Genomic DNA, 13,389 nt, shown 5'->3' with positions numbered 1-13,389 from the left:
CCCAGCATTATTATGCTGTGTTTGTACATTCGTGCTTTTTTCATGTTTAAAAATTGAGCTATGCCCTCTCAGGTGTCTTCAGAATTGTACTGTTAGCAAGAAATTGTCTCCATTTCTTCCCTTCTCCTCTGCCTCTTCCATTGTTTTGAATAGCCTTGGCATATCTTCAGTTCAGTGACTCAGTATCTCCTTTCTCCCTTGCCCGGCGCTCTGAATTTCTCTGCCCCATTGCTAGTATTTGTTATTTAATTCTGTAAAACATTTGGGATAGACTTTGTCTGAAAGGCACTAGCCAAAATAAGGACCCAAACCAGCCAGCTCACTTACTACGAGGGCAGTAAGTACAAATGTAATAGCCCCATTGACTTTGAAGTACACATTCCTGTAGGGGGCAACAGCAAGTGGACTTCAATGAGCTGCCCCTGGTAGCCACAACACAAAGAGTGCATTTCTGGAAGTATCCAGCATGTGTAGAACTAAGGCAAGTTACAGAGCACCGTCTAAAATTCTAGGACAAAACTCCCATTGACTTTAATGGGGCTGGAATTTCACCCCGACCTCTGACATAGCAGGGTGGAGGATGGGATTGTCACACCAGTAGAGCTTCAGGGCCTTTTAATGGAGCAGAAGTGATCCAGCCCGTGTGCATAGGTGCTGTCTATCTGTTGATCTGTCTACTTAAGGGCTTTATACTGCCTCCTTCCACCACAGTATCTGAGCACCTTCCACATAAAACTGCTATTAGGGAAGTCCCTAGTGGATTTCATGGAGTCTCTGGATTTTCTCCCTTTTTGGGTTTAAAACTCTGCTTGGGGAGGGGATTTAGATTTTATTAATTTATTGTTGAGGCAGGGGGATAGTTGGGGGGGAGGGGCAGTTAGTACCACAAGGGGGTAATCAGTGTACTGGTCCAGTGCCGTGGTTCTTCTTGCATACCCGTGATCTCACACCTACCTGTCAAATCCAGATTGTGAGTAGAGCTTACTCAACACAATAGCATGAAAACACACTATGTTGCCTCCTACAATAGCAAACACTGGACTTCTTAAAACTGCCTTTGTACAACAGGAATGTGTTAACTATCTATCTGTATATTGAAGGCAAGCTTTATAATAAACTGCATAACTGTGCACATCATACCAAATACTTGTATACTCACCTATCTACCCACCGATATACTGTCACAGATGTACCTCTGTTAAGTATGAGCAGCTTAAACACAGGCCATCTCACAGTTTGTGTTCTCCCTGTAGAGCAGTGACTCTCAACAAGGGGTCTGGTGCCCCCTGGGGGGCTGCAAGCAGGTTTCAGGGGGTCCATCAAGCAGGGCCAGCATTAGACTCACTGGGGCCCAAGGCAGAAAGCCAAAGCCCCATCGCATGGCGCTGAAGCCCAGGGCCCTGAGCCCCATCTCCTGAGGCTGAAACCAAATCCAGGGCATTGTAGTTTCGCTGGGGCATCTGTGTCATGGGGCCCCAGTCAATTGCCATGCTTGGTGCCCCTTAACGCCATCCCAGGCTTTTATATGTAGAAAACCAGTTGTTGTGGCACAGGTGGGCCATGGAGAACCCCTGCTGTAGAGAACTGCTCTATTAGTATGGACGTTAAGGATCAGACCATCAGCTGGTGCATATCACTGTCTCTCTGTTGACTTCAGTGGATCTACACTGATATACAGAAGCAAAGGTTCCTGCCCCTAGAGTTATATCACATTTGTTTTTCTGTCAGCCAGTGATTAAGCCGTTGAGATTTCACAAGATCTGAACAGGCTGATGAAACTTAGTTCACAGTTTAGAAGTTAATTGTAAAAGTTAATCCACACCACAGTTGCTTGAACATTTTCCACCCATTTTTCAATTACACAGACATGTTTATGAACAAAATTCATTGTCGTCAGTTTTTTTTCAGTTGTCAGCTACTGAAAACTGATTTTTTTTTTCTTTTAAACTGAAAAGAATCTTTTTTTTTGAAAATCTGAAAACTTCCAAAGAAAATATGTGACAAAAAATATGAAAAAAAACTTGTTACAATTTCTTTCCCAGGCAGAAAGAATCATTTCCAAACCAGCTGTAATGCACAACCACTTAACTAGTTATCTGCCATTTGGAGTTTGGTCTTTACCAAGGTCATTCATGTTTTTTGAACAATAGTTTAATCATGGACATCTGCAAAGGTCAACCCACGGATTCAACTTCTGATCTAGAGGCTTCATCTGAGGCTGACAACAATAGCAAATAGTAGACCAGGATATTATAACAGATGCCATGTTCCTATTAAATATAACTGGCAAGACAGCCTGGGTGCTGAGAAGTAATTAGGTATGCTAGAGCACAAAAGGCCTGATTTTGGGGGGGCTAGGCTTCAGTCTCCCACTTCCCCTGAACCACAATGATTTGTCCAAGGTCACCCAATGAATCAGAGACAGAACCCAGGTGTCCTGACACCCTCCTATAACCACTTCTTAACTCTCTTGCTCTCTGTTTCTCATGCAAATCCCACTTTTGCTTATTCCTGCCTGCGTTACAGTGGCCCAGTTATTTCACTTTGTGCCACTAGGATACAAAAATACTTTGTTTTACAAATCTCAGTTAAAGATCAATTAGGGCCAGAGTCTGAACTCTGTTACATACTTGCACATGTGAAAAAACTCCATTGACATCCATGGTTAGTAAAACCAGTGTAAAGCTGGAGTAACTCCAATGACACCTGTGGGACTACTCCAGATTTACACCAGCGTGACTGAGGTAGAACCTGGCTGTTCATATATATTTCTGAGCCAAGTGGACATAGCCCTTGATTTATTTTTAAACCACAGTTCAGGGAAAAGTGCTTGAGCTGTCGTGATGAGGTAAGAAAGAAGGCGAATGAGAATGAATGGATTCATCCGTCACAGTAGTTGCACATTTTTTACATTAGGAAACATTTTTTCAAGGTACTGACACTCTGCCGTGCTGCTCCTTGCCAGCTCAGCTGCCCACAAATTCTGTGTCTTCCTTGCTCTTCAGGTATTCGCTCTTGGAACACAGCACAGCAAAGCATCAATAGGTGACCATGTGTAAGGACTGTAGCAGCCATGTGTTACTGCTGTCACACCGGAGGGAGTTCTGACAGGAGAGGAAGCAGAAGCAATGTTATGGTAGCTGCCCACCAAACCCCATTCTCTGGTTGGCAGCCATGCTTCCGTGAAGCCAGAAAAACCACTTTTGGGAGGCATTAAAGCTATGTGTACACAGATGGGTCTGAGCACAGCCACTGAGACGCCACAGATGTGTTTGGTGAAGGGCAGGATGTCTGACAAGGCAGGAAGGGACGGCGGGCCTGAGCTTTCACAGCACACGCTTTAGCAGCGATGCTGTCAATAGGGCTGCACCTCCGAGCCAGGGGAGTTTCCGACAGAGTTCCGATGTGCAGACATCTCTGGAGGCTGGGGGAGGCTATCCTGAGTGTGCAGAGGGAAGGCAAGCTGGAAGAGTTCACCCAGAGAAATTGCCACTTGCCTTTGGCTTTACAAGAGACTCCAGAAATCGAGCTTTAGAAATGAATCCCTTTATTATATCCCAATTATTATATAGCCACACCCTTCTGGATGACTCCCAGAGGATTTCATATCACGTAATGTGTTTTCCAGGGTTTGGGGACCATCCTGCAGAACCGACTAGACAATTCCATCCCTGCTATCAAATTCTATAAGGTGGTTTGAAAAAACCTATAGCAAAGGACTTCATTAAATCAATATTAAATTCTGTACATTTCTACAGAACCCTATTTAATCTCTCAAGAACCCTCTTCCAGGACTGCCCAGAGGGGGGGAGCAAGAGGGGCAATTTGCCCCAGGCCCTGGGCCCCACAGGGAGCCCCACGACAGTTTTTTGAGGTCCCTGGAACAGGGTCCTTCACTCGCTCCGGAGGCCCCGGAAAACTCTCACGGCCGGGGCCCCGGAGCTTCTTTCGCTCTGGGTCGTCATCAGCAATTCAGCGGTGGGGGGGGTCCTTCCGCTCCGGGACCCACCACCGAAGTGCCCTGAAGACCCATGGCGGGAGGTCTTTCCGGCACTTCAGCGGCAGGTCCCAGGGCGGGTCTTTGGCGGCAATTCGGTGCCAGGGGGTCCTTCCGCCCTGGGACCCACCACCGAAGACCCCAGGCCCCCTGAATCCTCTGGGCGGCCCTGCCCTCTTCATTTCATCCCTGTTGAATTTCACGGCCACTATTCCACTCTAGTAGATGAGGTGGCCTCTGCAGCCCTGGCCATTCCCCATACACATACAGACAGGCTGGTAGATGGATTAAAGGCTCTGTCTCAGAAGCAGGCCCTCCACTGTCACTTCCTCCCTCTGCCCTCCTGGCCCACTCCTTACTCCTATGCACAAGAATGTACATGGAGTATCTATGGAGCTATGCTCTGTAGTGCACAGACAGTCCATACTGCATCAGATCCATGACAGGAGAGTTCAGTGCATGGGATGGACCCACAAAGGAAGGGCCAGGATTTCGCCCCTCCTGAATAAGGCTGTTACAAAACTTCTTCTCATTTAGGACCACATCCTGTGAGGGGCTGCATGCCCTTGATTCCCATCATAGTCATGGACTGAAGATGCTCTGTACCTTGCAAGATCAGGCCCCTCAGTGCTGTTTTTAGGCCAAGGCATCAAGGTCCTCAGCAGAAATGTACAGGCCTGATCCTGAAAGTTCTCTGTGCATGATACTCTTGATTGCTCCACTGATCATCTATGTCCAGAGGGCTCCTTGGGTCAGACTTTCCCTTTCTCCAGTTAGGAACAGGCTCTCGTTCATTCCTTGTTTGGGTAATGGTGAAAATAGCTGCAGATGCAAAGGTCCCATTTCAGAGCCTAGGGAAGCGGGAAAGGAAGACCAGCAGCTCACTCCTGCTGTCACCCCACTAACTACCTCTCTTGGCCATCTCCGTAGGTCCCTATGGTGATCATTCCACATGCCCCCAAGCCTGTCTCTCTGGTCTCAGTGGAAGTTCCTGGATGTACCAAAGAAGTTTGGGGGTCATATTTGAGTACATTTATCTGACAAATGGGACCATTTTTAATGCCTGGCACAGGTCCCCACCCACAGAGTACAAGTGATTGTAATGAAAATGTTTCTGATAACTCAGGGAATTTCCAGTAAGGCCTAATAGTAAACATCATGATGTGACTGCAATTTACAAATTGACAGCACTGCTTGTTTGTTTAATTTGTTTGCCCAGAAAAATAATTAGCACAAAACTCACCCTGGTTTTGGTTTGTGTCCTAAGACAATGTGATCCATACATACCCCCAGGACATACTTTGCTGAAATTGTTTAGGTTTTGCCAGCAATTGGAGAAAGAGTTGGCTTAACTTTTTTTAATTATTTATAAACATTTAATATTGGGAAAAAGGTTTAGAGGGAAAGGATTAAGCATCACTTGTAAGACAGCTGGTTAAAGATAATGGGCCAAATTCAGGCCTGGTGTAACTCCATTGACCTCACTGGTGTTAAACTAGGTTGAATCTGGCCCAGTGACTCACCTGTATGTAACTCCAAAGGTTACCTAAATACTTTACACACTGATCCAGATCCTGCAATCGACTCCATGTAAGTGGATGGTCAATAGGCTTCATGTGAGTGCAAGAGTCGACCTAGACACTTCTGACTGCAGGATCAGCCCCCCAGTATAGGTGGGGGCGGTTCTAGACATTTTGCTGCCCCAAGCATGGCGGCATGCCACGGAGGGTGCTCTGCCGGTCGCCGGTCCCGTGGCTCCGGTGGACCTTCGGCAGGCAACCTGCAGGGGTCCACCGCAGCAGCAAGACCTGCAGACCCTCTGCAGGCATGCCGCCAAAGGCTGCCTGCCTTCCGCCCTCCTGGCAACCGGCAGAGCACCCCCCGTGGCATGCCGCCCCAAGCACGCACTTGGCATGCTGGGGCCTGGAGCCACCCCTGAGTATAGGCATGACTTCTCTTGCCATTAAAATACAGCTACCTCTGGAATGGAACATGATAGTGAGGCTACATAACAATTGATGCAAACAATACTGCATCTAAGTGAAATGAGAGGGGAAATGTCAAGTAGATATAATGTAAAGATTACTCAAATTAGGCTGGGTTCTGGATACCTGAGTTACCATGCTCATGGCGCATTTAATGATCATAACTGGTCAGGCTCATTATCTTACATCTTGTCCAGAAGGTTTTCTCATAAGCCTCCAGACCACATAACTTTGGTTCTCTTCTCACTGAAATTCCCCATGACTCTGGGAAGCTGCCACTGACGTGACTTATTAACTCTTTACCAGAATATGGAGCAAGCTATCTTTATAAATGATTGCCACTTACATTGAGGCTGTTCCAGGTGCTTCAAGCTTAACTGACACTTTCACAACTTGTTGCCAGAGGTTTTCTTTGGTGCATAGAAGGACAACACAGACCTGTTTTGTCTGGTTGTGAAGAAGCCAAAACAGGCTTTGATTTCTGGTTGTGAAGAAGCCAAAACAGGCTTTGATTTCCGTTCTGGTTTGCAAACCTCTTGGCTTTCTTGGAAAGGTGTTTAATGAAGCACATACCATAAAGGTATGCACCCAGTCACAAAATCCTGTTCCTGGCTTCTTCACAATACACTGCTGCACAGAAGCCACCTATACATTAAAAAGGGGAGATTGGTGAGTAGTTAGGAAATGAAGCCATCCCACTGGAATGTGTGACCCACTTTCCAGGTGACCAGCAAAGGACTAAAACCAAAAGAAAAAGCAAAGTTTGTATTTAGGAAAGGGATGGTTCCTGTGACCCTTTTTCAGATTTTGCTCAGTCCTTACTGAGGCAAAGGTCCAATGGATTTCAATGGACACAGGAAAAGTGGGTGAAGACTTCAGGATTTTTGGCCCCACGACCTAAGGGGAGGCTTTCAGTTTATCCACCAAGTTGACTTACTTTTTCAAACAGCTCAGTGCAGCACAGATTCCCTGCAAGCTGCCAGCTGACCCTCGGTGTCAAACCCAGGTTGCACATGTCACCCAGGAAGGAGCAGGGCCAGTGTCCACCTTAGAGGAGCAAGGCCAGTTGGGGAGTGGTGTTTATTTTTTTGGGGGGGGTGTATGCATTCTTTTCAATGTTATGTTTCTCTAAAGTTTTTAATATTTGGATTTCACAGCTTTAAATGGTAGAAAGTAAAACACAATGGTCCCGGTCCATGCCAGGAACGCCTAGGCACTGCAATAATACAACTAAATGCGTAATCAATAACAGCAATAAAATGATTACACCAGATAACGTACACACCTCTGCACTTTGTGTCTCCTGCACTGGATCCCAGATCAGTGCACTTTGCCCTTTGCCCTTTCCCCTGAGGGCCTCCAAGGACTCTCACTTCAGACACACACACCAGAGCAAATTTTCTTGCTGCGTACTGAAGAATCACATGACACTCACTTGGAGGTCCTTAACAAAGGGTCTGATTCCTATCAGGAACTTGGTTTAAGCTCTATTGAATAGGAATTGGGCATGCACTTCCTCCGGCCGACTCAAAAGCCCAGCTTCTCAGTGTGAGATGTTTGCAGGATCAGGCTGCAAATGCTTTATGTTTCTTAAACAAAAGCTTTCCAGCAAATGTTGGCGATCCGCAGAGAAGCACACCTTCAATTTACCCACCCATGCCATGGCGCTAATTATACTGCTCTGCCTGGCCTGGGTGCTAAATAAATGGCTGTTGGAGAAGAGCTTGGAGACCGCAAGCTGCAGTGGGCTATGCAAGTGCCAAGAACTATTGTTTGCCTCCAGTTCTAAACTGTTGTGCAGCATTACAGGGCGCCACTTGAACAGTGGCCATGCCCTGAAGCCAGCTGCCTTTCAAAGGCAAGAGAACTGCTTCGCGTACATTGTGGGTGCAAAGTGCTGTGGGGTCCTTCCTTATAAAGGTGCTAATAGAAATGTAAGATGCGGTTCGTAAGGAGCGAACAGAGCTCTCACTGAGAAAAAAACAGCTACCAGAAGGAGACTGGAAGTATGTGGTGTGGAATCTGCTATGTAGGGGTTTCAAATTTTTAAGGAAAGGAATTCCATGTGAGCAGAGACATTGCACTTGGCTTTGTGGGATTACATCAACAGATCATCCTGACTGTCCTGTTGCAGGAGAATAGCATTGAGGGGCCGCTGTAGTCGCCTTAAGCTGAACTTTACAGTTTGCGACTTTTACATTGTGGCTGGTGTTCTGGAAATGACTAGGTCATAGAAAGTAGACATGGAAAAGATCTCCTAGGTCAGTCAGTCCTCATCTCCTGGAGCTGGATTGTTTCCAGCTAGATACCGTCCAGTGCTTTCTTCAGTCCAGTTTTCAGTCTGAGCCACAAGAATGTACTGCAGTGCCAATTCATATGCAACCTCACAGAGGTAGAACAAGGAGGAATGAATCTATTCACATGGCATATGTGGTGCTGAGGAACATCCACCCTAAATACAAACCTTGGGGGACATCCTGACTGCATGGAAATCAATAGCAAAGCTCCCATTGACGTCTATGGGTCCAGGTTCACATGTCATCTGTCTTTAGACCCTGGTAATACAAACTCTTCATTGTCAGAAAGCTGGTGCTAAATTCACTCCACAAGCTTTTCCCATTAATCTTTCCCTATTATGTCTGTGATACACTGACCCCTCCCCCGGGGCACCCTGCTGTGGCAGACCGTGGCACAACTGATGCATCTGCCTTAGCTTCCCCTTTCTTCTGGACGCCTCAGTAGCTCCAAATACATTTTCATTGAATGTAAACAGCCCTTTGAGGAGTTAATTTATGACAAAAATTCCCACAGCAATACCACAATTCCCCAGCACAGTCTAACAAGAACACTCAGTCTTTCAAGTCCCAATAGTCCATCAACACCAAGTACAGCTCCAGCACCTCTTGCCATGCCCTCAGCTCTCTGGCATGGCCCCAGCATCTCTCAGCATGTCTCTCCCCCACCTGTCCAGTGGGAGTGCTTTTCTGACCTGTTTCCTTCCCAGTTAAGGTTCCACTTCTTCCCTGGAGACATCAGCAGGCTCACACCTCCATTATTCCCCAATCTTCCGCCCTCTATGGCCCTTCAGTTTCAGATGTCCACCTCAGAGAGCCAGAAGGCATCTCCCACTTTAGCTCACAGCCTTCAGCCCCCTCTGGCTATGGCTATCTAACCTGGGGACGTTTGTAGGTGATCCCCCAACTGACTTCCATGTCTCATTTAATTCTCCCAGGGCAGCCCTGACCTTTTTATTACATCAAACTGGGGCATACCTGGACTGGAGCAGGAGAGTTGAGTCTGATTTCATTTAAGGGGCCATCTACCCTGCTACAATGTCCCTTCCTGCTAATACTCTTGGCATTCATGTTAGACCCATGATTAATGCCCAAGATGAATTCTCCAAAGCTCTGTGCAATATCATATTACCAGGGCCTGAAGACAGAAGGGGGTGAATCCTGGCCCCATAAACATCTATTTCTTGTTTGTGTCCTACTAAATTCTTGGCCTCAATGATACCTTGTGGCAATGAGTTCCATGGGTTAATTATGATGATATTAAAAACTACTCTCTTTTGTCAGTTTTTAAAGTTTGCTGCCTTTCTGTTTCATTGAATTTCCCCTCATCTATGTATTAGGAGGGAGGATGAATAGGAGACCCCAATCTACTTTTTCTAGACCATTCAGTACTTTCTCCTCTCTAAACAAAACAGCCCCAGTTTTTTCAATACCTCTTGATAGGGCAGTCTTTCTGGGCCTCTGATCATTTTCATTGTCAGTGTCTGAACTCCCCTTTCCACTATATCCTTTCTGAGATCAGAAGTCCAGAGCAGTATTTTTAGATCCCATTCTTTATCCATCCTAATAGTTTGTTTGCTTTTCTGACTGTGCAGAGTTTTTTGTTGAGCTGTCTAATATAACCGCCCAGGTCTTTTTCCTAAGTGATTACAGTTCATTTAGAACCCAACAATATACAGGCCTAATTCAAAGGACCCCTTCCAGTATGCATTGCCTTCCATTTGTCAACAGCAAATTTCAGCTGCCGTTGTGCTGCCCATTCACCTACCGATGTGTGGTCTGACAATATCACAACCCATGGCGGTATATGGTGGCAGGCACTACGGCTCTTGTTATTTACAATGGCTAATTAAGATCCTGCTACAACCCTCAATCCCACCCTCATTTCTTATGAACCAGCCAACAAAAGGTTTTGATTTCCTTTTTGGCTGGGAGACCTTTTGGCTTCTCAGAAAAGGGGATTAAGAATGAAAGCACATAAAGGTATGTGCACAATCACAAAGTCATAACAGCTCTCAAAGGGCAGTCTCCCAGGAATGAACATGGTATTAGCAAGGAGGGCTAATTGGGAGCTGGTTTAAAAATTGCACATTGTGTGGCAGAGTCCGGTAACACTTTTGATCATGCAGACAGCCCAGTCACGTATTGCATTCTTCCCTCTCCAAACTGTCTGAACCCAGAGGAAATGGTATTTTACCTTCCATGGAGTGGTATGTCTGATTCAAACATAGCTAGCTTTAGGGATTAATGCACCCTAACAGAGTGAGCACCTTCGGCAATGTTTGCTACAACCACTTCTCAATGGGAATCACTGATTTAGCTGTTTTTCCTTTTCCTGGAACATTAGGAACCACCCCAGCAAAAACAAGCATCAGCTTGATGGATGAAGCCATGTTAGCAAAACTCTCCAAAGATTTCTGCCCAAAACTTCCACAGCCATTTTCTGTTATAAAGTTTGGCTGAAACTTTCAAGGCAGCGCAAGAGATTTAACCATCCATCATTCATTGGCTTTAATGGAAGATGGGTGGCTTAAGTCCTCTGAAGTGCTTTGAAAAGCTCAACCTTCATGTCTCCCCTTGTTCCCTGTACAGACCCAGCTATGTCCCTGGAATCTTTATCCAGATGAAGAGTGAGGAAGCTGTTCCTGCACATTCAGTGCTGCTCTTGTTCCTCAAGAGCCAGCAGGGGGTGCTTGGAGACCAAGGTCCCTCGAGCTGCCTCTCTGAACAGAAGCCTGGTCTGAAAGCTGCTGCCCCTGAGGGAAAAAGCCTCGCTTGAGCTCTTGTGCCACAGAGCCAGCTGTGAAAGCCAACCCTTTAGAATCAGGAGCATTTGCTGCTGGCAGGGCCATCCAAAACATGTCATGGCACGAAGGAATCAATGAAAAACAGTCACCAAAGGACATGTTTTCATCCATTTGCATGCGCCAGAATTTCCAGCTCCTCCAGGATGTATGCTTGTGAAAGTAAAGTGGTGAGTATGTTATTCATTTAAGATGATTTTTGACCCTTAGGATAGGAGGCTGTTTTTATCCTTTTGAAAGGTCTTAAGCAAAGATGGTCATAATCCCACAGCCTGCACTACTGTAAGGAACATTTTAGCTCCACATAGCTAGCTTTCAGCAGAAAACAGTTCCGTGAAGGAGTGGAAAGGTTTGCACTGTTTGTCTGCTGGGTAGACAGGTTATTCTCTTAGGAGCCTTCAGAAATCCCAGCCAACATTGTTTTACTTTCTGATTGGTGCAAATGCAGTCATATGATCCAAGTAGCACCTGTGACCTCCCAGAAACTAAAGTTCTGGTATGAAATGGCACTTCTACTGCTGTCCTGGGCAGCACCAGGGACTGCACAAATAAAAATGAAAAACTAGGAAAGAAAAGTCACTTGATTCCAGCTGGGGATGAAGGCTCAGATTGTTTTTTATTTTTGTCTGCAACATTTCACCCATCCCTGGTTATGCTACCCCCCCCCCCGTTTTAATAGTGATAATCTACCTTAAAATGGGTTATAAGCAGCCCTACAAATCACACAACACCTCTGTGTTTGTCTCAGTGACAAACTAACGTTAATGGGTGTAACGTGGTGGGATGCATCAGGAGGGGTCTTCAGGTATTGCTTTATAAACAAAGTTCTTATTTTCCTAACCTTTCACTGTGATTTTCTGTAACATTGTGCCTAGAAAAGGATCCAACCACAACACTGGAAGCAACATATCTGAACGTGGCAGAAGTGTCTATCTCAATACAGGACTTCAAGCTTGGCTCATCTCTAAGTGTAACCGTTAAATATACCGATAAAGCAATGTTTGTTCAACTATGGCACAAGACAACACCAATATCCTCAAATAAGTTGCAACTTATCCCTCACTATAGGAGAAAACACAGAGTTGCAACTTATTACTCAACTCATAGCCTTTCTACTTGCATTTTTCACCATAACACACACATACCATTTAACTAGTACCTGATCCTACCACCTGCTTTATCACAGGAGAAGGGAAAGGAGGTTCCAATTGCTTTCACCTGGCTGCCTTTGCTGAAGAAACATCATCCTTGCTAAGTGTCAGCCCAGTTGGGATGACATCAGAGAAGTGACAGGGTGCAACCAACAAGGCGTCATTTGGGCACTGTTTCCCCCTAAATAGAGCTGATCATTGTAATCCCCACATTGCTCCAATGAGGGACTGTTGGAGTCATAATCCAGTGGCCTAATTATCAAATTATCAACTCCTGTTGACTTCAACGGGACTGGAGGGTACTCTGAAAATCAAACTAATGTTAAGCCAGAAGTGACTTGCCAAGAGGGATGGGGGGAGATTGAGATGATTCTGCTTCTTTATCTATTAAAAATTCAGGCTTTGTCTACCTTGGAGGATCCCAGGGTGATAGGAGAGTTAGTGAAATAAGGGTATCTCAAGAGAGTGAGTGTTGAGGAACTGAAAAAGGAAACGAGTTTTAGTTAGACTGCTTAAAACTCTGTATTGATTTTGTTAACTCCTATTTAGCTTCAAAGTCTACGTAACTTTCTGAAAAAAGGAAACTTCTCTTAAAGGTTCGACACCCCAATCCCTTTAAGAGATTGCGAAAAGCAATACCCTGAGATATCCAACCGGGCTTCCAGCAAACCCAGACTTGATATTCCTGATGTTTTTAAAGCTGAAGATAGAGTATTTGATTTTTTCCCCCTTTGATGTCACCATTTGGAACCCAGCCCACGTACATCTATAACCAGGAAAGATTGAAAATCATCCAGTGGTTGTCGGGGAGGCCTACATGAACTGTGTTGGTGGATCTCCTTCCGGTTTCTAATAGACAGATGTCCACAAATTTCCTCATTATTTGCACTTATCAGAACCCTTGGTGACAGTGTTACTATGCAAGCCAAGGAGGGAATAGATAAAGAGTCTGAGCTACTTCCTCATTACTAGTAGGGGTCCCTCCGTGTCTGGATAGAAGCGTACACATATAAATTATTTATGAAAGGAACACTCACTCCTGACCCAGGAAGAAAATAAGTGAAGAGCTGAGTTTTAATTATATAAGACTTGCAATTAACAATCACTAGCATTTCTCTTTAGTAGTCTCCCATCTTTGAGCAACATAGGTTTTGTTTT

The sequence above is a fragment of the Gopherus evgoodei genome, chromosome 8 (assembly GCF_007399415.2).
Source record: "Gopherus evgoodei ecotype Sinaloan lineage chromosome 8, rGopEvg1_v1.p, whole genome shotgun sequence".
NCBI classification, from domain to species: domain Eukaryota; kingdom Metazoa; phylum Chordata; order Testudines; family Testudinidae; genus Gopherus; species Gopherus evgoodei.
This window is presented reverse-complemented; position numbering follows the sequence as displayed.